Source organism: Bos grunniens, chromosome 16 (assembly GCF_055505025.1).
Source record: "Bos grunniens cultivar Pamir isolate PY7600 chromosome 16, Bosgru_T2T1.0, whole genome shotgun sequence".
In the NCBI taxonomy this organism is placed as follows: Eukaryota; Metazoa; Chordata; class Mammalia; order Artiodactyla; family Bovidae; genus Bos; species Bos grunniens.
In genome coordinates, this window is record NC_141180.1 from 65637974 (window position 1) to 65665219 (window position 27246).

General features: G+C 38.7%; 1 protein-coding gene across 2 annotated transcripts in view; it reads right to left on the reverse strand.

Moving 5' to 3' along the window:
* The window catches only part of BRINP3 (BMP/retinoic acid inducible neural specific 3), a 483960-nt gene that overhangs the window by 126400 nt on the left and 330314 nt on the right, over positions 1-27246 (reverse strand). The gene's annotated exons all lie outside the window — the stretch shown is intronic.

The following is a 27246-nucleotide window of genomic DNA, read 5'->3' on the forward strand; positions in this document are numbered from 1 at the left end:
TTGGCTCATGTGAGGAAGAATGGGAGCAAGATGGTTGTAACAGTTGAAAGCCAAGATTTTCAATATCCTGCTATGATAATTATGAAGCTTGTTGCTTTGTATTTTACTTTAATTTTTAATTTTTTTTTCATTTGGTGAATATAAAGCAAACTTTGTGCCCCTCAAAAAATATCTGTTTGACTCTGAAGTCAATTTTATAATATTTGTACAGAAAGTAAAGATGAATGAGTCCATGATAACCCCAAAGCTCTCAGCAATAACGTGCTTTACGTTTAAACTGTTTTTAATTCATGAATCTCTGTACTCCTCCTGGAAACCCTGAGTGAGCTGATTTATAATTGACCTGAGATGACTTAATGGGCTTCCTTTGAAGAAAAGTAGCAACATGGAGGAAATGAGGAGGAGTTATAACATAAAATAAATTTGGGAATATACAACAGTATCTTGAAAAAAGAGTAAAAGGATATTTGAAAAGATACAAAAGGCAACATGTTAAGACCCAAGCAGAAATTTCTGCAATTTAGTCTCATAAGATATAAAGAAGCTGATTCAAAGTGTTTTATGAAAGTTTACATGGCACTTTTACACATTCAAGTATCTGTTAGCAAGAGTTTTTAAGAACTCTGACTAAGAGTTAGCAAGCTTATTTAGTATTCTGGTGATCATATTTGATGATTATTTTGGTAGTTGGAAAAATGAGCGAGCAGGCCCTCACCAAACACCAAATCTGTTCATACCTTGATCTGGGACTTCTTAGCCTCCAGAACTATGAGAAACAAACTTCTTTTGTTCACAAGCCACCCAGTTTGTGATATATGTGTTATAGCAACCCAAATGGACTAAGGCGGCCCTGACCTCATGTTGCTTAGAACATTTACTTTAGAAAAACTGCAATTGTAAATTCTGTCTCTGACCCTTTGAGATGTAAATCTTATCGCAGCCTCTGGACAGTTTTACAACTCAGGGATGTCTTTCTCAAGGACCCTTTGAAATACGACCATTAAGAAAGATAGAGTCCCTCGCACTCATTCTCTGTGGGAGGGCAGAAGCCTACCTCTAACCCATTAGCACACACAGATGGCTTATTGACATTGACTAAACCTCTCCCCAACTTGTCCTCCACTACTTTTCCACCAGCTCACGCCAGTATTTAAAAATTCTCCCACGTTTTGTCGAAGCAGAATTGAGGTCCCTCTTCTCTCCTACTGTAATAGTTTTGGATAAAATCACCCTTGCCTTTTTAACTTGCCTGTTGCAATTTGTTTCTTTGATAACAAGAGCTCTAGAGCCCGTGTGCCACAAGTACTGAGCCCACAGGCTCTAGATCTCATGTACTGCCAGCAGAAAAACCCTGGTGCCGCTGTGAGAGAAAGCCCGCACAATGCAACAAAAAGTCCCATGTGTTGCGACAAAAACCCAGTGCAGTCAAAAACAAAGTAAAAACTAAAATATAAATGACTCATTTTCCTAAAAGGAAGAAAGACCATACTGTTCAAACAAACAAACAAAAAAAATATGAGCTGGTTAACCTGGATTATTGGCGTGTGTTCTCAATGCCATCTTAAGTATTATTCTGATGGAAAGGCAGAAGGAGATTAAACACACAAAGGAGAGCAGGAGAAGAAAGAACAAGACCACAGTACAGAGACTGGAGTAGCATAGTCAACCCGAATCCGGGAGAAGCAGGAGGTATCCTCCCCGAGCCCACCCAGAGGGAGTATGGTCCTACTGACACCTGACTTTGGCACTCTGGCTTCCAGAACTGTGACAGAATTAATTTCTACAGTTTTTCTTTTTTTTCAATGCAGATTATTTTTAAAGTCTTTATTGTTACAATATTGTTTCTGTTTTATCTTTTGACTTTTTGGCTGCAAGGCATGTGTAATCTTGGCTTCCCAACCAGGGATGGAACACCCGCCTTTCCTGCATCGGAAGGCCAAATCTCAACCACTGGACCACCAGGACAGTCCCAATTTCTATACTTTTAAGCCACCAAGTATGGCAATTTGCTATAGTAGCCCTAGAACATTACTAGAGTTTATTAGAAATCATTTTTAAGTGTATCTTTTAAAAATTGCAATAATTAGATTACTATAAAAATGTTAATTCCATTCAAAACATTTTGGATAGAGCCCACTCTTTGATTAAAGTAATACCATAACATTACCATATGTTGACAACTGTGCACTGTTTTCATAAGAAAAAGCAGTAGTAAATGAAAGCAATCATACTATTTTTAGTAGAAAATGTAAAGTGTTTTTCTCTTTTTTCTAAGTACTATTGTTAAAATGATAGAACTGGGATAAGCCACTTAAGCACCTGTTTTTTAGGAGGATGCTGTTTAAATAGATAAATTCAGCCAAAACCCTGGAGATACTAATGAAATTCACCAATTTAGGATAAACAGCTTCAGTATGGATTTTTGATAAGAAAACAGCTGCTCATCTAGGGGTAGTAGTAGCTAAAGTCTGAAGGCCGTGAGATTTGTCTGTTCCGGAAGATATGATATGCAAGGAACAGATGGTTAGCATAAATAATTCAAAATCACTCTCCAGTCACTTCTTTGGGTAAAAACAATGTGTTGAACTATGTTTACAAGGTTACTTGGAACTTTATGCATACAAACTATTTCTGTCCCCATCCTAGTTAGCTTTCAGCATGCAATTCCCAAACAAAGCACAAATTTTCATCATTTAAAGATTAGTTCTCTAAAATCAATACAGAAAGAGGCATGGTACGCATTATATAAGAGCACTATTTGTATATTATATGGCTTTCCTGGTGGCCCAGATGGTAAAGAATCTGCCTGCAGTGTGGGAGACCTGGGTTTGATCCCTGGGTTGAGAAGATCCCCTGGAGGAGGGGATGGCAATCCACTCCAGTATTCTTGTTTGGAGAATCCCCATAGACAGAGGAGCCTGGTGGACTACAGTTCATGGCGTCACAAAAGAGTTGGACACGACTGACAGACAGTGGCACCCCACTCCAGTATTCTTGCCTGGAAAATCCCATGGACGGAGGAGCCTGGCAGGCTGCAGTACACGGGGTCGCTAAGAGTCGGACACAACTGAACGACTTCCCTTTCACTTTTCACTTTCATGCATTGGAGAAGGAAATGGCAACCCATCCAGTGTTCTTGCCTGGAGAATCCCAAGGATGGGGAAGCCTGGTGGGCTGCCGTCTATGGGGTCACATAGAGTCGGACACGACTGAAGTGACTTAGCTAGCTTAGCTTATACTTTATAAACATTCTTTCTAATCCTTCAACTAATTTTTTTTTAATATATACAAATCTAAAATCACTCCATCAGTTAAGAAAATAAAATACTAGCCTTATAGTTTTATAACCCTACTTGATGCTTAAATTTTATGGTAAAGGTTTTACATATCTTTTGTTAATCTTTCTTTCTCTTTCTGAAAATAGACTTCTTTCCTTTTACTTAAATTTCTTCCTATGTTTTACATGTATGAATAATTCCTTTTATCCTATTTCACAGAAGCATATATACCTCTATACCTGTGTTTATCCATGACTACAAGTCTTATAACATGATTCATAATCTCCTTTCTTTTGGTTGACTAACATTTCCCTCTTCATTGTTTCAACCTTTTTGGTGTGAAGATGGGTTTTATGAATTTTCTAGACAAATGTTTACCAGACTCTGTATTCTCCTCAATCCTATACTCCAAAATTCGTCCTCTTTTCATAATGGAAGTTCTTGAAAAAAAAAATGTATTTGTTTTTTCTCTACTTTCTTTCCACTAAGTTATTCTTAAGCTCATGTTTGGCTACACATCATTAACACCTATGTATTTGGCAACTGTTCTTAGTTTATTTATTTTTATTTATTTTTATTTTTTTATTTTCCTGAAACTACACTAAATGAAGTGTTTTTTTATTGGAAAAAGTGAATTTATTTTTTAAATTTTTTTAAATTTTATTTTATTTTTAACCTTTATAATTTGTATTGGTTTTGCCAAATATCGAAATGAATCTGCCACAGGTATACATGTGTTCCCCATCCTGAACCTTTCTCCCTTCTCCCTCCCCATACCATCCCTCTGGGTCGTTCCAGTGATGAGGTGGATGAAACTGGAGCCTATTATACAGAGTGAAGTAAGCCAGAAAGAAAAACACCAGTACAGTATACTAACGCATATATATGGAATTTAGAAAGATGGTAACAATAACCCTGTATATGAGACAGCAAAAGAGACACTGATGTATAGAACAATCTTTTGGACTCTGTGGGAGAGAGAGAGGGTGGGATGATTTGGGAGAATGGCATTGAAATACATATAATATCATATATGAAACGAGTCACCAATCCAGGTTCAATGCATGATACTGGATGCTTGGGGCTGGTGCACTGTTCTGAGTTTAAAACACTTCATATAAGTAACTATTGTGGACAGTGGCCAGGAAGAGTCAAGAGTGAGTTTTCTGCTCTAGATCTTATGGAGGCTTTCAGATCTCCTCTGGCAACTCTTGAATACCATTATCTAACCAAGATTTATAAGTGTTACAGTTTCTAACCCTATAAAGAAGACATCACCATCAATCACTAATATATTATTCTGACCCTGGCTTCAGAGTTTCAGTCATGCTTTCTTGAATAGTAGATTCTATGCCTCAAAGACCACTACATTTCTACTCACCTCCGAATAGTGCTCCATCCTCTGCAATCAGCCTGCCATTATTAGTCAGGTATGGCTCCAGGTGAGGCATATAAAGCTAGCCTTCTTACGTGTTATACATCAAAAAGTCAAATTACTTCCCAACGCCACGTAGCCATTCAGCTACTGTGAGATTTAAAAACTTTCTGGGTGATTTATATGAGCTTTGATAGAGTCTGGGAACTACTGCACACACATCTTTCCTCCCAAAATGTTTAAACATGTATCTGTATTCCATCTTGTTTGGTTTATTGTTGTTTCATTGCTTAGTCATATCTGACTCTCTGCAATCACCATGGACTGCAACCTTCCAGGTTCCTCCTTCCAGGGGATATCCCAAGCAGGAATATTGGAGTGGGTTGCTGTTTCCTTCTCCAGGGATCTTCCTGACCCAAGGATCGAACCCAAGTCTCCTACATTGGCAGGTGGATTCTTTACCACTGAGCCACTGGGGAAGTTTTCATTTGTTTTCCATAGTCAACGTTTGTAACAAAAGTTTCCTGAGTCAGAAATTCAACATAGAAGCACATATCTATGTATTGATATTGAACTATTGAAAGAAATCTATGGATGACCATTATTAGGGACTTAGGTACCTCAGCTATTATTGCTTCCTGTACCCACAGTGGTTGGTTACACTAAACAATAGTTCAATTTTTGTTTGTTTATTTATATTCTGGAGATGTGTAACATTTAGAAGAATTTTTAGAAAACACTTTTACTTTGTATTTCAGAATCTAATAATTAAATTTAAGCCATCAGTCTTCCTAGGGCAATGCTTAACCCATTGAAAGAAACCATAATATGAATGGAGGCTAATTATCCACTAGGAAAATGTCAAGGGCACTCTTAACTGTGCAATTTCTCTCTCAAACAAACACAAGCAGGGTTATGCCTAGAACTGACCCATTATTATAATTAACAGAATTATAAATTGTATGATAGCAAACAGGCATATTGTTGCCACTGTTTTGCATCCATTTTGATCTCTCTTCTTCCATTATCCCTGGGGGTATGATGAAATTAAGAAGAATCCAGAAATGTTACCTTATTCACCACAAAGGCTAACATTGAGCAAGAAGAAGACAAAAGCCCCAGGCCTGGTAAACCAGTACATTTCAGTCCAATTTTATCCCCTTTGACTGTAGTGACTAGTACAGAATCATGCTCACGGCACAAGTCAGAACTATAAAGTTCCCATCCATCCATCTATCCATCCATCCACTACTTTCTTCTGTGACACTGGGAAAAAACATTATTCTTTCTCTCATAGGCTAATCTGGTAGGATAAAATTCTGATGCCGTTGGTGTGTACGTGTACACGTTGGTAATCATCTTTATCACCAACTGGGGGAAAACTGTCCGAGATGAAAGTGATAACAAAGAAAAGACAAGATAATAAAGAGGTAGATCCCTGATAATTGTAATCTGCTCCTCTGCTCTAGGTTCATTTTGCTAAAAATGAAAATCTAGCCATATTGCTTCCCCACTCCTATTTTAAAGTGATTTCATTTAAGGCAAAAAGCAGTATTATTAACATTAAAAATAAACATTCAGTTCTGGTTCAAGATGGTGGAGTGGAAGGATATGTGCTCATCTCCTCCTGCGAGAGCACCAAAACTGCAACTAGATGTTGAACAACCATTGACAGGAGGATGCTGGAACCCACCAAAGAAAGATACCCCACATCCAAAGACAAAGAAGAAGCTGCAGGAGGATGGTAGGAGGGGCACAATCAAGATTAAATCAAATCCTATATCCACCGCGTGGGTGACCCATGTACGGAAGACAAAACAAAAAATCAAAGAAGCTCTCCCACTGTTGTGGAGGTTCTGAACCACACACCAGTCTTCCCAGACTGCAGATCTGACAAAGGGACTGGGAATCCCTAGGGAATCTGGCCTTAAGGGCTATTGATTTGATTATAAGACTCTCAGAGGACTGGGGGAACCAGATCTAAGTCTTGGAGGGGACAAACAAAATATTGCATGCACGAAGACCCAGAAGAAAGGAGCAGCGACCCCCACAAGAGACTGAATCAAAACCACCTGCCAGTGCTAGAGGGCCTGCTGTGGAAGCATGGGTCAGCAGGAGCTCACTGCAGGGACAGGGGCACTGGAAACTCACTCATGGCACACATCCTCTAGGAGTTGGTCATTAACCCTATCATAGAGCCTGTAGACCCCAGGGCTGGACTGGCTCAGGTGAAAAAACTACCAGGGAGAGAGCATAACCCCACCAACCAGGAGATAATTGGATTAAGCTTTACTGAGCAAAGCCTAGCCACAGTGGTGTTATCATTCACCTGGAACCAGACATCCTGGAATGTGAAGTCACGTGGGCCTTAGAAAGCATCACTACAAACAAAGCTAGTGGAGATGATGGAATTCCAGGTGAGCTATTTCAAATCCTAAAAGATGATGCTGTGAAAGTGCTGCACTCAATATGCCAGCAAATTTGGAAAGCCCAGCAGTGGCCACAGGACTTGAAAAGGTCAGTTTCCATTCCAATCTCAAAGAAAGGAAATGCCAAAGAATGTTCAAAGTACTGCACAATTGCACTCATCTCACATGCTAGAAAAGTAATGCTCAAAATTCTCCAAGCCAGAATTCAAAACTACATGAACCGTGAACTTGCAGAAGCTCAAGCTGGATTTAGAAAAGGCAGAGGAAACAGAGATCAAATTGCCAACATCTGCTGGATCATTGAAAAAGCAAGAGAGTTCCAGAAAAACATCTACTTCTGCTTTATTGACTATGCTAAAGCTTTTGACTGTGTGGATCACAACAAACTGTGGAAAATTCTTCAAGAGATGGGAACACCAGACCACCTGACCTGCCTCCTTAGAAATCTGTATACAGGTCAAGAAGCAAAAGTTAGAACTGGACATAGAACAATAGACTGGTTCCGAATAGGAAAAGGAGTACGTCAAGGCTGTATATTGTCACCCTGCTTATTTAACTTATATGTAGTGTACATCATGCAAAATGCCAGACTGGATGAAGCACAAGATGGAATGAAGATTTCCAGGAGAAATATCAATAACCTCAGATATACAGATGACACCACCCTTATGGCAGAAAGCAAAGAAGAACTAAAGAGACTCATGATGAAAGTGAAAGAGGAGAGTGAAAAAGTTGGCTTAAAGCTCAACATTCAGAAAACTAAGATCATGGCATCTGGTCCCATCACTTCATGACAAATAGATGATAAAACAGTGGAAACAGTGACCAACTTTATTTTCTTGGGCTCCCAAATCACTGCAGATGGTGATTGCAGCCACGAAATTAAAAGACACTTGCTCCTTGGAAGAAAAGCTATGACCAACCTAGACAGCATATTACAAAGCAGAGACATTACTTTGCCAGCAAAGGTCTGTCTAGTCAAAGCTATGGTTTTTCCAGTAGTCATGTATTGATGTGAGAGTTGGACTATAAAGAAAGCTGAGCACTGAAGAATGATGCTTTTGAACTGTGGTGTTGGACAAGACTCTTGAGAGTCCCTTGGACTGCAAGGAGATCCAACTAGTTAATCCTAAAGTAAATCAGCCCTGAATATTCATTGGAAGGACTGAGGGTGAAGCTGAAGCTCCCATACTTCAGCCACCTGGTGTGAAGTACTGACTCATTTAAAAAGACCCTATGCTGGGAAAGATTGAAGGTGGGAGGAGAAGGGGACGACAGAGGATGAGATGGTTGGATAGCATCACCAACACAATGGACATGAGTTTGAGTAAGCTCCAGGAGTTGGTGATGGACAAGGAAGCCTGGTGTGCTTCAATATATGGGGTTGCAAAGGGTCAGACACCACTGAGCAACTGAACTGAACTGAGCAAGGCCCTACCCACCTGAGCAAGACCCAGTTTTCCCCATCACCAGTCCCCCTATCAGGAATCTTACACAAGCCTCTTATCCTCAGTCACCACAGGGCAGACAGAAGGAGCAAGAAATAGCACAGCTTCACAGTGGCTGTACAAAAATCATATTACAGAAAGGTAATCATGATGAAAAAGCCAAAAGTTACGTAACAAAGGTACAAGATAATTCCCTAGAAAAACAACTAAATGAAGCAATCTTCCAGAAAAAGAATTCAGAATAATGATAGTGAAGATGATCCAGGATCTCAGGAAAAGAATGGAGGCAAAGATTGAGAAAATCCAAGAAATGGACTATAAAGTCCATGGAATTCTCCAGGCCAGAATACTGGAGTTTGTAGCCTTTCCCTTCTCCAGGGCATCTTCCCAACCCAGGAATCAAACCCAGGTCTCCCGCATTGAAGGCAGATTCTTTACCAGGGAAGCCATAAGGGAAGCCCAAGAATCCTGGTGTGGGTACCCTATCCCTTCTCCAGCAGATCTTCCCAATCCAGGAAATAAACCAGGTTCTCCTGCATTGCAGGTGGATTCTTTACCAACTGAGCTATCAAAGAAGCCCCTAAGAAATGTTCATCAAAGACCTATAAGAACTAAAGAACAAACAGAGATGAGTAATACACTAGTAGGAATCAACATCAGAATAACTGAGGGAGAAGAACAGATAAATGACCTGGAGGACAGAATGGTGGAAATCACTGCCACAGAACAGAATATAGAAAAAAGAATGAAAAGAAATGAAGACAGCCTAAGAGACCTTGGGGCAACATTCAACACACCAACATTTGCATTATAAGGGTCCCAAAAGGAGAAGAGAGAGAGAAAGGACCTGAGAAAATATTTGAAGAGATAATAGCTGAAAACTTCCCTAACATGGGAAAGGAAATAGTCAACCAAGTCCAGGAAGCATAGAGTCCCAGGCAGAATAAACCCAAGGAGGAACACACTGAGACACATAGTAATCAAACTGACAAAAATTAAAGACACAGATAAAATGCTAAAAGCAACAAGGGAAAAGTCACAAGTAACATACACAGGAACTCCCATCAGGCTATCAGCTGATTTCTCAGTAGAAACTCGACAAGCCAGAAGGGAATGGCATGATGTATTTAAAGTGATGAAAGAGAAGAATCTATAGCCAAGAATACTCTACCTGGCAGGACTCTCCTTCACATTTGATGGAGAAATCAAAAGCTTTCCAGACAAGTAAAAGTTAAGAGAATTCAGGACCACCAAACCAGCTTCACAACAAAAGCTTAATGAATTTCTCTAGGGAGGAAACACAAGAAGAGGAAAAGACCTACAAAAGATAAAGTCAAGTCGCTCAGTCGTGTCCGACTCTTTGCGACCCCATGGATTGTAGCCTACCAGGTTCCTCCATCCATGGGATTTTCCAGGCAAGAATACTGGAGTGGATTGCCATTTCCTTCTCCAGGAGATCTCCCCGACCCAGGGATTGAACCTGGGTCTCCCACATTGTAGGCAGACGCTTTTACCATCTGAGCCACCAGGGGAAGTATCTTACAGAAAATAAAGCCCCTGAAATTAAGAAAATACTAATAGGATCATATATATCATTGCCTTAAACGTAAATGAGTTAAATGTACCAACCAAAAGACATAGACTGGCCAGGTGGATGACAACCTGCATGTATGCACTTCCACTTACCATATCACTCTGCTTTACCTGCTCAAATTGCATGTAATTATTTTGTTAAGTTAATCATGTTCATAATGTGGTTTGCAAGTATAATTATCTCTTATTTTTTGTCTGGCTACTGATTGTGAAAACTGATAAACATCTTTTACTATCATGACTATGCAACTATTACTCACTTAATACCATTGTATGATGATTGGCCAACAGAAAAATAATAGAACTCTATATCACCAAAATTAAGACCTAATAGAAAAACTTGTAACCACGTTTTAAAATCCAGATGCATATCAGAATTATCTTGAAATATTTTGAAAAATACAAATGCTTAGGGTATTGCTTTTTTTCTCCAGAGCTCCAGATATGTTTCTAATGAGCAGTCATGTTAAAAACAACTGGACTATATGATGATCTTTTACTTTTATCTAGTTTGTTTCACTTTTTCTATTTCATATTCAGTGCTCCCATTTCATTTAGTTTATGTTCTCACATTTCCCCCTCTTTTTTGATATTCTTTCTCAAGCCTTTATAAAATGTAGTAGGAAAGCTTTTGTGTACATATATAAATATGTACAATATACATTTAAAAAATGAATTTATGCATAACTAAAATTATGACATTTTGATTCCACTTATTTGACTTAGTAAGACTAGAATGCTAGATTTCTAATTAAAAATAGGTATGCAACAAAGGTTTACTGTATAACAAAGGGAACTATAGTCAATATTATAATAACCTATGATGGAAAATAATTTCAAAAATAATATATGTGTATTTGTATAACCAAATCACCTTGCTGTGCACCTGAAACATTGTGAGTCAACTATATCTCAATAATATATATATATATATTTAAAAAACTAAACTTTCATCCTGTGACAAATTAAAATGCCAGTCTCATTTCTACCCTTTCCCCCTCTATCTTGTATCTTGGCAGTCCCTGACCATGACTGGCAGATCCCTGGCAAAGTTGTACTTATCCTTCTAGATTTGGCTAAAGCATTCACTTCCCAGAAGCTCTTTCTCACTGCTTCTCATCTGTATATCACACTTTATTTTTCTTCTTTGCAACAGTACCACCCCCAGGCTTACCTGTGTCCTATTTATATTGGCATCAGCTATTAAAATCTCTCTTCTCAGACAGACTTTGTGCTCTGTAAGGACACAGTCATCATCATTTTATATCTCTTCTGCCTATTAAATACCTATTCCTTGATAAACAATTACTGCGTGTGATCACGCCCTAGTGGCTCAGTGCTTTTTGCCTGGTTCCAAATACTACTTCTCCATCATGAGACATATGTTGACTTGGGATGAGTTAGAATTGGACTGAAATAGAATAGGTGGAAAATGACCTCAGGCATCACAGGGCTCATGTTCTAGTCTCTCCCTAGAGAGGGCACAGTGCAGGAGTAGGGAACAAGTGTCAAATCACCTCCCCAGGCATTTAGACTTGCAGGAAACATTTACTTTTATATCTGGGTCTTAGCAAATTAGCTATGACTGCTGAGACACTGACATAGTTTCCACACCTAAATACCTACACATTTTGATCAATTAGTCATTGGACAATGGAAGAAAAGGGTGATTAACTGTGAGAGCAATTTACCCAGCGAACAGCACCAACTTAAAATGCATTAAGAGAGTGACTATTCTTAGGTATTGTAATGGTAAATGTGGTAGCTGCAATTTTTACAGGTCATCTTCCTATGGGCTTAATGATTCTCAAGAAATCTGTCATTGTATTGATTTGCATTCATTCTCCTTCAATTTTGCACTAGGATCATCTCTGTAAAATTCCATTACTCAAATTTATGTATGATTTTCTCTCACTAAGATTATTATTAGACATGCCTAGGCTTTATTGTAGATGTAAGATGAAGTTATAACTCCCATGCTATACAAAGATATAATGCTTTTAAATGCAATACAATTCATTAAAGGGAATATATACTTATTCAAGAATGATTTTCTTTTTAAATTTGCATTTCATTCTCTTAAGGAATATGGGCGGAGTTAGAATGAAAAGAGAACAAAGAACATTTTTAAAAGACATGTGTTACAAATGTATTTCTCTTTTTTTTAAAAAAATCTATTTCTTATAGTTTCAACTAACTAGATTCCTCTGCTGCTCTCCACTCCACTGGGAAGGATTTTCACATCCTAGAATGTTATCATCAAAGCTAGCTTGAAATTTAAAAATGCTGAGAAGTTCAAGCATTGTTTTAAAGACTGTTGAACAGATGTAGTTTCTCCTAAGAGACTTTCCTGATTGTAAATACCTTGTATTTCATCTGAGAACTTCAAAATATAAGTATGCATTTTAGCAGAAAGTAAGACATCAGGAAAGAAAAAAATTATCAAGCATGGAGAATAAGGACATGTTGGCATTTTATCTGTGGCTTTGCTTACTGCACAATTTGAAGTATACACTTCAAACTGAAACACTGGTGAATATTTTTCACAAATATAAGAATACCCATTCAGAAGTGGCATAATATATCAAACACTGGCATGTGAAATATACACTTGGGCTTCAGGACATTCCATCAATGTTTAGAGTTTTATATAAGTGGAATTCAAATATTGGATGAGTAGGATATACTATTTGATTTATAACATATTGATATAACTGAGCGACCCACAAGAGACTGACCCACACTTCCTGTGAGTGTCCAGGAGTCTCCAGCATAGGCGTGGGTTGGGGTGGCCTGCTGCAAAGTTGGGGGAACTCAGTGTAGTAGTGCATGCATGGGACTTAATTACCTCCACCATAGTTGGTCTCAGGTCAAATAATAGGGAGAGGACATAGCCTGCCCTTCAACAGAAAATTGGATTAAAGACTACTGAGCATGGCCCTGCACATCAGAACAAGACCCAGTTTCCCCTTCAATCAGTCTCTAACATCAGGAAGGTTCCTCTAACATCTCTAACATCAGGAGGATAAGCTGCCTATCCTTCTCCATCAGAGGGCAGACAGACTGAAAACCATAATTACAGAAAACTAGCCAATCTGATCACATGGACCATAGCCTTGTGTAACTCAGTGAAACTATGAGTCATGCAGTGTAAGGCCACCCAAGATGGATGGGTCATGATGGAGAGTTATGACGAAACATGGTCCACTGGAGAAGGAAATGGCAAACCACTTCAGTATTCTTGCTTTGAGAACCCCATAAACAGTATGAAAAGGCAAAAAGATAGGAAGGACACTGAAAGATGAACTCCCTAGAATGGAGGGTGCCCAATATGCTACTGGAGATCAGTGAAGAAATAACTCCAGAAAGAATGAAGAGATGGAGCCAAAGCAAAAACAAAATCCAGTTGTGAACGTGATTGGTGATGGAAGTAAACTCCATGCTGTAAAGAGCAATATTGCATAGGAACCTGGAATGTTAGGTCCTTGAAATCAAGGCAAATTGGAAATGGTCAAACAGGAGATGGCAAGAATAAACAGTTTAGGAATCAGCAAACTAAAATGGACTAGAAATGGATGAATTTAACTCAGATGACCATTATATCTACTACTGTGGGCAAGAATCCCTTAGAAGAAATGGAGTAGCCATCATAGTCAACAACAGAGTCTGAAATGCAGTGCTTGGATACAATCTCAAAAATGACAGAATGATCCCTGTTCATTTCCAAGGAAAACCATTCAATATCACGGTAATCCAAGTCTATGCCCCAACCACTAATGCTGAAGAAGCTTAAGTTGAATGATTCTATGAAGATCTAAAAAGCCTTCTAGAACTAACACACAAAACAGATGTCCTTTTCATTATAGGGGACTGGAACGCAAAGCAGGAGTCAAGAAATACCTGGAGTAACAGGCAAATTTGGCCTTGGAGTACAGAATGAAGCAGGGTAAAGGCTAACAGAGTTTTGCCAAGAGAACCAACTGGTCATAGAAAACACCTTCTTCCAAAAACACAAGAGAAGATTTTACACATGGACATCACCAGATGGTCAATACCAAATAAGATTGATATATTCTTTGCAGCCAATGATGGAGAAGCTCTAAACAGTCAGCAAAAACAAGACTGACTGTGGTTCAGACCATGAACTCCTTAGAGTAAAATTCAGACTTAAATCGAAGAAAGTAGGGAAACCCACTAGACCATTCAGGTATGACCTAAATCAAATCCCTTATGATTATACACTGGAAGTGACAAATAGATTCAAGGGATTAGATCTGATAGAGTACCTGAAGAATTATGGATGGAGGTTTGTGACACTGTATAGGAGGCAGTGATCAAGACCATACCCAAGAGAAAGAAATACAAAAATGAAACACGATTGTCTGGGGAGGCCTTACAAATAGCTGTGAAAAGAAGACAAGTGAAAGGCAAAGGAGAAAAGGAAAGGTATATCCATTTGAATGCAGAGTTCCAAAGAATAGCAAGGAGAGATAACAAAGCCTTCCTCAGTGATCAAATCACAGAAATAGAGGAAAACAATAGAATGGGAAAGATTAGAGATCACTTAAAGAAAATTAGAGATACCAAGGGGAAATTTCATGCAAAGAGGGGCACAATAAAGGACAGAAATGGTATGGACCTAACAGAAGCGGATGATATTAAGAAGAGGTAGCAACAATACACAGAACTATACAAAAAAGATCTTCATGACCCAGATAATCACTATGAACAAAGCTAGTGGAGGTGATGGAATTCCAGTTGACCTATTTCAAATCCTAAAAGATGATGTTATGAAAGTGCTGCACTCAATATTCCAGCAAATTTGGAAAACTCAGCAGTGGCCACAGGACTGGAAAAGGTCAATTTTCATTGCAATCCCAAGGAAAGGAAATGACAAAGAATGCTCAAACTACCGCACAGTTGCACTCATCTCACATGCTAGTAAGTAATACTCAAAATTCTCCAAGCCAGGCTTCAGCAATACGTGAGCCGTGAACTTCCAGACGTTCAAGCTGGTTTTAGAAAAGGCAGAGGAACCAGAGATCAAATTGCCAACATCCACTGGATCATTGAAAAAGCAAGAGAGTTCCAGAAAAAACACTTACTTCTGCTTTATTGACTATGCCAAAGCTTTTGACTGTGTCGATCACAGCAAATTGTGAAAAATTCTTCAAGAAATGGGAATACCAGACTATCTGACCTGCCTCCTGAGAAATCTGTATTCAGGTCAGGAAACAACAGTTAGAACTGGACATGGAACAACAGACTGGTTCCAAATCAGGAAAGGAATATGTCAAGGCTGTATATTGTCACCCTGCTTATTTAACTTATATGCAGAGTACATCATGAGAAACGCTGGACTGGATAATGCACACGGTGGAATCATAACTATCGGGAGAAATATTAATAATCTCAGATATGCAGATGACACCACCCTTATGGCAGAAAGCAAAAAAGAAGTAAAGAGCCTCTTGATGAAAGTGAAAGAGGAGAGTGAAAAAGTTGGCTTTAAACTCAACATTCTAACATCATGGCATTCGGTCCCATCACTTCATGACAAATAGATGGTGAAACAGTGGAAACAGTGAGAGACTTTCTGTTTTGGGTCTCCAAATCACTGCAGATGGTGACCGCAGCCATGAAATTAAAAGACGCTTACTGCTTGAAAGAAAAGTTATGACCAAGCTAGACAACATATTAAAAAGCAGAGACATTTTTTTGCCAACAAAGGTCCATCTAGTCAAGGCTATGGTTTTTCCAGTAGTCATGTATGGATATGAGAGTTGGACTATAAAGAAAGCTGAGCACTGAAAAATGGTCACTTTTGAACCGTGGTTTCAGGGGAAGTCTATTGACAGTCTCTTGGACTGCAAGGAGATCCAACCAGTCAGTCCTAAAGGAAATCAGTTCTGAATAGTCACATTGGAAGGACTGATGCTGAAGCTGAAACTCCAGTACTTTGGCCACCTGATGTGAAGAGCTGACACATTTGAAAAGACCCTGACGCTGGGAAAGACTGAAGGTGGAGGAGAAGGGGATGAGATAATTGGATGGCATCATGGACTCCAAGGACCTGAGGTTGAGTAAACTCCAGGAGTTGGTGATGGACAGGGAGGCCTGGCATGCTGCAGTTCACAGGCTCGCAAGAGATGGGCATGACTGAGCAACAGAACTGAACTGAACTGAACCGAATTGATATAATTGATTTCTAATATACTGATCTAACTTTGAAAGGTTGTAATGCTATGAGGGTATTTCAGAGTCTGTCTGCTAAATAACCCAAAATGCTATCTTTCTCATAGCTTCAGTTTTTCCTTGTATTAATTTATATACTATGAGTACAACAGTGAAAGTGAAGTCGCTCAGTCGTGTCCGACTCTTTGCAACCCCATGGACTGTAGCCTATCAGGCTCCTCCATCCATGAGATTTTCCAGGCAAGAATACTGGAGTGGATTGCCATTTCCCTCTCCAGGGGATCTTCCCAACCCAGGAATCGAACCCGGGTCTCCCGCATTGCAGGAGCATTTACCGTCTGAGCGACCAGGGCAGCCCTAAGAGTACAGTATACAATCTCAAAACTCAGAGAGTCTATGTTTAGAATAACAAGTAACCTACCTTAGGAATGAAAATAACTATCAGTTCTTGGATATTAAGCATGGTTTATTTAAAGCTACTTGCTTTCCTTCTCAAACACTGACACAATTGAAGCCGGTGGATCCACAGTTTTCATAGAAGTGTGATAGACTTAATGAATATTCACTACTGTTGGTAACATTTTTGCCTTGTCCTTCCCTGTGGATGAATATTACATTCCTACTCTATTTAAATTCAGGGTTGGTCATATAACTTCCTTTGGCCAGTAAACTGTAAATCTACAGGATACAAGTTTCTGAGCAGAAGTTTTAGAAGCCAAAATCTGTTCATCCATCGTTTCTCTGCCTGAAATGACTATGGGAAATGTTCCCACATTCAAGTGAAAGACTGTTCTGTCAGCCTGGATCTCTGATGAGCAAGGGACAGAGGGCAGCTGACTCGCAGTACACATGCAGGGCAAAGGCTAAATCAATGTATGTCGTTGTAGAACTCTAAGCTTCTGAGGTCATTTGTTACCTTGTCCATCCTGGCTGATATAAACAACTAGAGTTGGTAAAAGATTATTCTGGGCATTGTGTGTTTGCAGAAGCAGGCTAGATGTCTGCCCATGTCACTAGATGGGGAGAAAAAATTATAGGGTCAAAGAAGGGGTATGGTTACATATGGACCAAAGGAAAACCATTTTAAAAAGCCAGGTGCAAGCTTATTACAATTCCAAATACATTTAGCAGCAGGCCTGCAGCCAAGAAAAAGATATATCCTTTCCCTTCAATTTCTATACATTGAACTTCATGACCTTTTGCTTCCAAACCCAGAAAGTGTTAGTCACTCAGTCATGTCAGACTCGTTGCAACCCCATGACTGAAGCCCTCCCAAGCTCCTCTGTACATGGGATTCTCCAGGCAAGAATACTGGAGTGAGTTGCCATTTCCTTCTCCAGGGAATCTTCCTGACCTGGAATTGAATGCAGGTTTCCTGCATTTTAAAGCATATTCTAAACCAAAGGTAATGTTCTAGTGATACCACATACTTCTATCATGAGTAACATAAGTCTTAAAGACTTAAAGAAGAGTAAAATGCTAACAGTATTTTCGTGTATGAAAACTTTAAGACAAACTAATTAGATAATTGCCTAGTGCAGAACAAGCGGATAGGGGAAAGCATTAAACTAAAAAGATATCCTAACATATTTAGGTGGGTAAATTTACCCATTGCCCATGGCAAGACTATCCATGCCTAAAATAATCTTGCAAGTGAACAGTTTTTGAATTATGCCTAAATTAGGGCTCACTGCTTTACTCAATGAGAAACACAGAAATCATAGAATGTTATTTCTGGTGTAAAAGGCTATAAAAATTATCAAAATCAATATGGAACTCTTCACAAATTCCAGGAAAACCTTAGTATGGTTTATGACAAGGTTCTGCTACTTGCCCTGCTAAAAAGCAAACAGACTCCCAATGTGTGTGTGCATGTTAAATTACTTCAGTCATGTCCAACTCTTTGCAACTCTATGGACTATAACATGTTAAAATTGCTTCAGTCATGACCAACTCTTTGCAACCCTATGGACTGTAACACCAGGCTCCTCTGTCAATGGGATTCTCCAGGCAAGAATATTGAAGTGGACTGCTAGAGATATTCCTGACCCAGAGACTGACCCTGCATCTTTTATGTCTCCTGCATTGGCAGGTGGGTTCTTTACTGCTAATGCCATCTGGGAAGCCCATGGTTAATAAGAAATCGTGAAAGACTCTGATGTAATCACAATCCAAAAAGAGCTCAATGCAACAATGGCAGAAATATCCAAAAAAAATTAAACATAGCATTTATTTTTAAAATGTGTTTGGGGGTGGGGGGAAGGAGAGAGGATCTAATTTGCCAGCAAGTTATTCAAAACATACTTAGAAAATCTTGCTCACAATTCAATGTTTATGAACAGTATGACATAGTTGCCAAAAAATTAATTGATTCTCAGTCTGCTTTATGTCTATAATAAAGGAGGTATTTATTTTCTTTTATTTTACATTAATAAAACCACAATTACCAAACTGTGCTCTATTCATTCTGAATTCCATTGACAAACCACAATTGCCCCTAAAGGATTATAAAACTAGTTAATGGTTCAAAAATAAAGGATAATCGAAGAGAGTGGGAATATTAAATTTACTAGTACAAATACATAAGAGAGATGTAATAGTTTGCAAATACCTGAAGCTTTCCCTGTGGAAAAGTGGACATTTGTACCAGCACAGAGAGGGTTAAAAAGCACAGTTAAAGTGACATATATTTTAGCACACAGCAACAGCATGCTACTTTTACAGAAACATGAGGAATAAGTAGAATTTTAAAATAAATGAGTCATCTTATAATTAGAGCCATTCAAAAGCATACTCTTCAGCTTCATGATACACTGAATTCCTTATCATTGGAAGTTAAATAATCAACACTAAGTTTAAGGGCTTCCCTGGTGGCTCAGACGGTGAAGAATCTGCCTGCAATGCCTGAGACCCAGGTTCAATCCTTGTGTTGGGAAGATGCCCTGGAGAAGGGAATGGCTACCCACTCTAGTATTGTTGCCTGGAGGATTCCATGGACAGAGGAACCCGGAAAAGGTTTGACAAATGGACCACTAAAAGACCCGTCGGTTTTAAAAGGCTGAGGCATGTCTCTAGACCTCAGTGGTGTTTGTGGACATTTATCTTGTTATTCTATGTGTGTTATCTTTCACAGCCAGTGTGACACATTTGGTCAACCTCCCTGGGATGATAATTGTTCAGAATTCACACAACACAGTTACCTGACAATCTGACATAACACCGCACATTTGTTTTCCTGCCAATTAACTTCAAGATCTTTCCACTAACACTTTGTCAGATCCTTAAATGATGTGGTGACTTTTGCCAATAGAAGAGTGATTTTTTCTTCACAGCTAGCTGTTAAGATCATACTAGCAAGATAACAAAAATTAAATGAGACTCTCAGTGACAGGGCATTTAGCCCCATGGCAGATGCTACATGCATGCTATAGGTGTCACTGTCAAAGAGTGGAGTAGATTGAAGGGATATTGGTTAAATCGAACAAAATATACCTTTTGTAAACAGATTGGTAAGTCTTATGAGCTATCTGGCTATGCTCTACAAAATGTGCAGTTATCAATGTACAAAGAATCTTGAATTATCATAATATAATGAAAAGTAATTTTTATAAAAAGTCAGAGATACAGAAATACTATTCTTAGTATGACAGCCTAGATTACCACATTTAAAATTAGAATCTTGTTAAATATAGCTAACAAATATTAACAGTGAGTGAAAGTATCCAGTATGGAGTTCAACTCCCTCTAAATAGAATTATTATCTGTTTTGCCTCTAGAGTTTCACATCATTCCATAATGAAATAAGCAAATGATAATACATATAATTCACTGTCAGCATTTAGAAGAATCTAAGACATATGAAATTAGTTATCAATATCATATTTCATACAAATATACATAATACACATTGCTAATGTCACTTCATGTATCTATGTATTGTCTACAAGTGTATTCATTTTACTGCAAGCCACATTTATAGCAAGCCACTAAGTTAAAATAGGGATTCCCTGTTGGTTCAGACAGTAATGAGTCTGCCTGCAATGCGGGATACTGGAGTTTGATCTCTGGGTCAGGAAGATACCCTGGAGAAGAAAATGGCAACCCTAGTATTCTTGCCTGGAATATCCCATGAATGAAGAAGCTTGGTGGGCTACAGTCCATAGGGTCACAAAGAGTCGGACACAACTGAGCAACTTCACTTTCATGTTAAAATAAGCTATGACAAGCAGGTGAGGAATTTCCTTATGTGATAAGAGCACTTGTTCATGAAACAGTTTGGCATACAAAACAAGAATCATGTATTTCTGTCTGAGCTTGATTTTTTTTTTTTAATTTTTGCATGGCTTTTGAGATTTTATTTGCCTGACCAGGGATCAGCCTGCGACCCCTGCAGTGGAGGAGCAAAGTCCTAACCACCGGACTGAACTTGAATTCTTGATTTACTACAAAGTAGATATGTTGGGAAAGTAACATAAGCGTGTGTTAGACCTGGCTTTCCTATCTGTAATATAAAAACAAAAATTCAATTATATTAGTAATGTGTAGGATTACTTTAGGGAGAAGGCAATGGCACCCCACTCCAGTATTCTTGCCTGGAAAATCCCATGGACGGAGGAGCCTGGTGGGCTTCATTCCATGGGGTCGCTAAGAGTCAGACATGACTGAGCAACCTCATTTGACTTTTCACTTTCATGCATTGGAGAAGGACATGGCAACCCACTCCAGTGTTCTTGCCAGGAGAATCCCAGGGACAGGGGAGCCTGGTGGGCTGCCGTCTATGGGGCCGAACAGAGTCGGACACGACTGAAGCGACTTAGCAGCAGCAGCAGGATTACTTTAAATAATAAAGGGAATAAGGTCTAAACTATATCTAAGTGGTCCATATACTTTCTACGAAACCCATCAAATAATGAACTTGGAAAATATAGCAAGTATTTACCACGATTTCTTGGAGAACGTGGTCAAACTTAATGTCTCATAATGTTCCATTTTAATTAAATAGATCATGATACCAGTCTCTACATTTCTTTCATCTTCAGTGAAATAGAAAGTGTAGACTCCCCATATGTAAGGGACCAGAGGCTAAGTTTTCCCAGCATAAAAAAAATCACCAAGATATTGCTGGGTTTCAGCAACAAAGATTTATTTCTTGCTCATATGATGCATCCACCTCAGAGCGGGTGGGGCTCTGCTGTCTACTGTTCTATTTCAGTGACACGAGCTGCCAGTCTTGACCACCTGGATCATCATCAACTACGTTGACTGAAGAAGCAAACCTAAGACATTGTGCCTGGTTCTCAAAGGCTTCCTCTAGAGAATGACAAGCTTTGTTTCCTCTCACATTTCCTTTATCTGAACAAGCCAAATGGCCACATCCAGCGGTGCCATGAAGTCAATTCTCATATGCCCATAAAGATGAGAACCATCTATACTTGCTGAAGAGCATGACTGACAACTTTATCTTATAAACCACTGTCATTGGACAATCTGGAAGTGTTTTCTTATATACTTTAAATATCTCATTTTAAAGATTTTATGAGCAAGTAAAATTTACATGAGATATACCTTGACTTTGTGTTCATGTCTAATGCACTATAATTAGACTATCTGCGTGAATCCAAAAGCCCAGGTTAAAATTCATACATTGTTGTCTTTGTTTATCAGTGAAATAACTGATGAAGCAGTTCATGTAAAGGACAACAAAATTAACTCTGCACCTATATAAAGAGTTCACTCATTTTCTTTAGCAAAATAATGAAATTTAATAATAAATGGGACGTTATGAAAATGAATGGGTAGAACTACTTGGTAGTTTGATAGAGGGGACACTGCCTAAGAATTAAATTAAATTTATACAACAATGGAATATTTAACTTAGAGAGTACTGAGTATTCAACATTAGAAGATTTTAACAAAAGCTATGTGACCATTATGAGGTAACTGTGGAAGATATGAATGCACTGAGTATTGATAGCCTTTGTCATATCTTCCTAGAATTTAGCTGAAATGAATAACTATTTTTTATCAAAATGACCCAGAAATCATTAGAAAAGGCATCACATAGACTCTTATAAAACCAACCAAACAGTAGCAAGTAAAATTTCTCTGAATACTCAGTATTATTTTTTAACCTCTCTTCACCATAGTCTGTATCAATGAGACAACAAACAATAAGGCACTTAATAAAGTCACCATTTATTTTATTTTTATGATGCTGAATCAAAGCCTTGAATAATTTGTTTGTGACTAAACCGGATAGGTTACCAATTTATTGGTTCTAATAAATACGGACTATGATAGCTTTAGAACAAACACACACATATATTGAGAGATAATTCTTCACAATAAAGACTTTTAAACTCATGGAAAAAACATCGTGTTTTTGTGTTCCGATGTATCTATATGATCTATCATGTTATTGAAAGGAGTTGTTCATGCTATTATTCAGATTTCAGTGATAGAAAAGAAGACTCTCCCCCAAAACAAATAAACAAACAAAAAAACTCTCAAAATACCTTGGTGAAAACAATACAACATAATACAGAGGCAAGGTATTTTTGTTTCTTAGAAGTTTTTTTTACAATATGCCTCCAAAAAGATGAATTGTGCTATAGCTATGGTGACATTTCAAGAGGTAGTAAATGAGGTAGATTGAACCAAAACCTGGGCGATGTCTTGACAATATATATTTTGTTATCGCATTCATCAATCAACATACATTGTAATATACATAATGTCTATCAAATATGGCACACTTTCCTTGTTTCTGTCACTGATTAAAAATATGGTGTTCTTTGCCCTCAAGAAACATTAAACTTTTTTTAGATAATTGGGATGATGGCACTGATCTAGGTATGGAAATACATCAGACAAACTGGAACAGGTAGAAAGAACTTGGCAGAAAGCCTTTTGGGATCTAAATCAGGAATCTTTGCATAAAACACATGCTTGGCATTCTACAACCATCTTATTTCAGATGATTTAAAAAATTAATTGAAGTACAAAATAAAATTTGGCTATGGCAAAGATAGTATTCATACTATATTAAACATAACACAGCAAGGCATTGATGAATTAGAGCAGAAACAGTGACTACTCAGAACAAACAGCAGTGAAAACCAAATCAGTTTTGCTATGTCAGCCTTGAAGGTGCACACAGTTTTTGGTGCTGAGAGTATCTGTGAATTGCAGTATAGTCAATGAACAGATTATCACAATAAATTCAAACCTATATACATATTATATAACTCACAACTGAGATTTGATATCATAAAAAATTTATTTTCTTTCCCTTACTCTTATATTTCAATTACCAAATGCTAGGATACTGCAGTGGATTGTCGTTCCCTTCTCCAGGGAATCTTCCCAACCCAGGGATTGAACCAGTGGGTTTTACCACCTTCTGCATTGGCAGGCAGGTTCTTTACCCCCTGGTCACCTGGAAAGCCACAGAGAAGGGAATGGCAATCCACTCTGCTATTCTTGCCTGGAGAATCCCACGGAGAGAAGGACCTGGCAGGCTACAGTCCCTAGGATCACAAAGAATCAGGCATGACTGAAACAACTTTACACCAAAATCAATTGTGTTTTAAGTATAAGCATATGACTTCCAAAAAGCTTTACTCATGAGAAGGCAATATTATATATGGTAGTTAATTTAGAATAATAATTTTAGATCTAGTACCTTTAATTAAATAAAGAAACTGAACGACAAACGAGATAGCTTAAGTTTTGAGTTTGATCAAAAAGCTTGTTACCAATAAAGCTTGTTTATCAAATTTTCCACTATTTAGTTTGGACACAATTATGATCATGGCATCTGGTCCCATCACTTCATGGGAAATAGATGGGGAAACAGTGGAAACAGTGTCAGACTTTATTTTTTTGGGCTCCAAAATCACTGCAGATGGTGATTGCAGCCATGAAATTAAAAGACGCTTACTCCTTGGAAGGAAAGTTTTGACCAACCTAGATAGCATATTGAAAAGCAGAGACATTACTTTGCCAACAAAGGTCCATCTAGTCAAGGATATGTGGTCATGTCTAGTCTAGTCCAGTGGTCATGTATGGATGTGAGAGTTGGACTGTGAAGAAAGCTGAGAGCCGAAGAATTGATGCTTTTGAACTGTGGTGTTGGAGGAGACTCTTGAGAGTCCCTTGGACTGCAAGGAGATCCAACCAGTCCATTCTGAAGGAGATCAGCCCTGTGTGTTCTTTGGAAGGACTGATGCTAAAGCTGAAACTCCAGTACTTTGGCCACCTCATGCGAAGAGGTGACTCATTGGAAAAGACTCTGATGCTGGGAGGGACTGGGGACAGGAGAAGAAGGGGACGATAGAGGATGAGATGGCTGCATGGCATCACCGACTCGATGGACGTGAGTTTGAGTGAACTCCTGGAGTTGGTGATGGACAGGGAGGCCTGGTGTGCTGCGATTCATGGGGTCACAAAGAGTCGGACACGACTGAGCGACTGAACTGAACTGAACTGAACTGATGGGGACAGTAGGGTTGAATGTGTCAAAATCACATTAACAAATACATACATTGCCTTTCCCTGCTAGCATATAACTGTAGAACTTCAGATAGCAAGATCAAAATATATATTTCTATCTAAAATTGTATGGTTAGAATATGATGTTTTTAGTTGCTTGTGTCTAAAAAGCCAACTGTGCCTGATATTGCGTCTATTCACAAACATTCTGGATCCTCTTCTAGGCATATGGTAAAATGGCACTTCTCTGTTTCCTTTGAAATTAGCCTTGGCTATAAACTGATCACAGGTAATGGGAGTGCTTTCCAGTAGCTCATATTAACTCCCAGCAATCCATGTAAGAGCCAGGGACAATTTACAGCACTTTTTCCATGGCCTCTAGAGCCAAACCACTCCAGATGGTGACACTACCTTCAGCCTGAACCCAGGACTGCAGACAATGCAGTGCAAAGACCCCAGCTAAGCTGTGTGGACACACAATATGAGTGAGAAATTAACTTTTTATAGCTGAGATTTTAGGGGTGTTTATTACTATTGACGTGTTAGCAAGCTGATCTTGACTTACATGGAAACGGAAGCCAAAATGGAGGGCTCAGTCCATGCTGAAGAAAGCAAAAGTGTGCACGTGTGACGATGACTTAGTGGATTGTGGCTGTGTTAGAGACACTCTGTCAGAGGCTAGAATGATGACCATCACATTAAGCAGTGGAGAAGCATCTGGTAAAACTGCTATCTGTGTTCTTGGTAATAAAGATCATTGCACCCACTAAATGCACAGTGCCAGGGAAGAAGCCAGCAACCAGAATGTTAGTTCTGCTGCTAATGACTGTTTCTGGCAAGGTATGGCAAATTATGACCCTCTGTCACAGTGACACATTGCTCCAGATGGACACTTCACTGTCAGCCCAAGTCCTGGAGGGAACAGCTTACAGAGGACTCCAAGCCAGCTCGCCACGGACAAATGGTATGAAAAAAAAATAATTGTAATGTCATACTCCAAACAGAATTTTTGATTGTGCATTTCTATAGCTAATTACCTAGATTTTGGGTCTGATACAACCACCTCAAACTTAAAAGAGAATTAGTGAGCCTGAAAGCAGAAACAAAAGGGAATAAATAAACAACTAATCAGAGTTGAAAAAGACAAATGCTTCTCAATTCCTAATATTAAAATAATATATTTCGTTACAATGGGCTAGAGCACAGAATAGATTAATTTGTCTTAGGGAATATGTCCCTAAGACAAAAGACCTAAGAACCAGTAAATATTCTCACTGGACAAGGCACCGATAAAGAAGTTTAACACGGTCACATAATTCAAATGAGGGAGGTAGGAAGAGAAATAGAATGAAAAGGAAAAAGAAATAGCAAATTTAGGAAACAGATCTAGGGAGAACTGGGTGTGACTAACTTATAATAGGAAAGAACAAATCTGACTCCAGACTGGATCTGATTCTTTAACTTTAACCTTTGTATTCTATCGCTTTTTCTATAAGTTAAGAATGTCATCAGGGCTTCTCAGGTGGCACTAGTGGTAAAGAACTCTCCTGCCAATACAGGAGACATGCGAAGTGGGTTCAATCCCTGGATTGGGAAGATCCCCTGGAGGAGAGCATGACAACCCACCCCAGTATACTTGCTTGGAGAATCCAGTGGACAGAGAAGCCTAGTTGGCCACAGTCCAAAGGGTCGCTAAGAGATACAACTGAAGTGATTTAGCATGCACAGATGCAAGAATGTTGCCTGCTGCTGCTGCTGCTGCTGCTAAGTCACTTCAGTCGTGTCGTCTAAAATATACAAGAGTCATTCTCATGGCTCTGACCTTCAAAGGTATAACACTTTTCATTCATATAGAGATTAAAAGTTGCAAAACAGAGAATAATATCTGTCTTGTTAGAGGTTTATAGGAACATCACAACCTGATCTATATAGACAGCAGCAAGAACAAAGGATTCTGAAAGCAAGAAGTTTGCAAAAACCAACTATATCCCTTCCTCTTTTAGTATAAAAGAAGCCTGAATTCGAAATAGGGTGAGATGGTTCTTTGGGACACTAGTCTACCATCTTCTTGGTCTGCTGGCTTTCTGAATAAAGTCACTATTCCTTGCCCCAACAACTCATCTCTCTACTTATTGGCTTGTCATATAGTTAGCAGTATGAGCTTGGACCTGGTAACCACTGGCCCATGAACTTGACTGAACTCCAGGTTAGGGTTAGGGTTAAGTTTAGGTCCATGAAATTAACTGAACTCCAGTGGATAAAACATGAGTTGAAATGAAAAAAAAAAAAAAAAAGACTGCCAGCTAAAAATCATATGAAGTTTAAGATTTAAAAACATTTAGATTTCCAATGTTTTCCACTTCACATGGTTCAAGCAATTCCTGTGGTGGCAAGATGGTTCTCTAACATTCTACTGACCTTGTTATTCTTTCATA